This window comes from Sinocyclocheilus anshuiensis, unplaced genomic scaffold (assembly GCF_001515605.1).
Source record: "Sinocyclocheilus anshuiensis isolate Anshui unplaced genomic scaffold, SAMN03320099.WGS_v1.1 scaffold476, whole genome shotgun sequence".
Taxonomy (NCBI): Eukaryota; Metazoa; Chordata; class Actinopteri; order Cypriniformes; family Cyprinidae; genus Sinocyclocheilus; species Sinocyclocheilus anshuiensis.
Window position 1 is genome coordinate 1,853,287 of NW_015554139.1, and position 1,962 is coordinate 1,855,248.

At 36.7% G+C, this 1,962-nt stretch overlaps 1 protein-coding gene across 1 annotated transcript in view; it reads right to left on the reverse strand.

Moving 5' to 3' along the window:
* tbcd (tubulin folding cofactor D) overlaps nt 1–1,962 on the reverse strand; it is a 25,525-nt gene that overhangs the window by 8,382 nt on the left and 15,181 nt on the right. The gene's annotated exons all lie outside the window — the stretch shown is intronic.

Consider the following 1,962-nt stretch of genomic DNA (forward strand, 5'->3'; position numbering starts at 1 on the left):
TATTATTATTAATAAATTATATTTATTATTATTGTTGTTGTTATTATTATTATTAATACAGAAATGAATTAGGATAACTGTTAATATATTTTATGTGCATCCTAACTCTCGACATTGATTTCATTCGTTTGACAGTCTGAGGTGAAACACATTCAACGCTTTCACTCAAACATGTACTTCGCTAAACCTTCAGATCTTTCACCCCCAGTGATGAGGCACATGATTAAAAACAAGCGTGTACTTCTCATCTCAAACCTCATCTATCATTTCAATGCCCCCATAAGCCTGTTGCACACTTTTCCCTTTATTCCACCTCTCCTCCTCCTCAATCGAGCTGTGTGAACGTGCCCGCGAGGTATTCCCACCGTCACTCACAGCCTGGGAGAATGAAGTACACAAACATACACACGCACAACCCTACGGGCTTAACACGGCCGTGCTGGTTTCGATGAACAACTGATAGTGGCCTGGAGCAGCATAAAATGGACAGAGACTGAACATGCATACAGAGCTAGACGTGTCACTGTTATTGTTTTATAATAATGTCTTGCATTCTTCTATGGATTACGCAATCAATTGGGAAACCATCGAAACCTGTTGCCTGTGCACTGTAAATGACTTCAAGCTTAAAGGGATAGTTCTTCCTTTGACATACTTTCTTCCATCAAACACAAAAGGAGAACTTTTTAAGAATTGTACTGGTCAAACATTAAAAATGCAATCCCCTGCAACCGGATCATTGAGTTAGTGAGTCGAGAACGAGTCAGGTTTGTGAATGAATCCAGACCTGTTTTGTAAACCGTATCAACAGATTCACTGAAAAGATAACTGCTACTTTTCATTTCACACGAATGCACCTAGGATGAATGTAATAACACATGAGTAATATTAACTATTTTTAAGGTGCTTTTGCATCCTATTTGAAGTCAGTCTCCATTCACTGCAATAAAAAGTACAAATTCTCCAAATTTCTCCTTTTCTGTTTCCCTGAAGAAAGAGTCAGAGATTTGAAACGACTTCAAGTTTGAGTAAATAAAGACAGAATTATAATTTAAGGAAACGTTTCTGGGGGGGAAGTGTGCCAAAACAGAAAGTCAAAGGGGACCATAGATGATGTATTATCTTTAAGGATCTGTTTTATATTGAGTAAATATTTGCATATACACTACAGTTCAAAAGTTTAGATTCTGTGAGATTTTGTGTTTTTGAAAGAAACCTCTTATGTTCACCGAGGCTACATTTATTCAATCAAAAATACAGTAAAAGCTGTAATATTGTGAATCAGTATTACAATTTAAAATGACTTTTTTATTTTAATATATTTTGTAATTTTTGCAATGCAATTAAAGCTGAATTTTCAGCATCATTTCTCCAGGCTTCAGTGTCACATGATTGTTCAGAAATCACTCTTTTGCTGCTCAAGAAACATTTATTATTATTATCAATGTTGAAAACAGTTGTGCAGCTAAATATTTTTATTGAAAACCCTTATACATTTTTTCCAGGATTTTTTGATGAATATAAAGTTCAAAAGAACAGCATTTACTTAAAATATAAATTAAGGGAAAAAGTAAAAATCTTTACTGCAACTTGATGAATTTAATGCATATATAAATGTATTTCTTTTAAAAAAAAAAGTGTGTGTGTATATAAACCCTCCAAAATGTAGGAAAAAAAAAAACAATAGTGAAGTTTCATGCAATGACACGGTTTCTGAAAGCGTCAGTGAGCTCACAGAAACAACCTTTGACTGCTGATGAAATTAGAACAGGACTCGACAGGCCTACAGCCTGGGTGCCAAATGGCGACCGAAACCCACGACAACAGACGAAACCTGGCAGCACCGTGAGGATAGGGAGGAGGGACGTTACGGGGAGGGCCAACAAACTGAAGGAGTAATGCAAAGTGCACAGTCAGTTACACACAGGCCCACACTTGTCCCAAACGGGGGGGGGGGGGCGG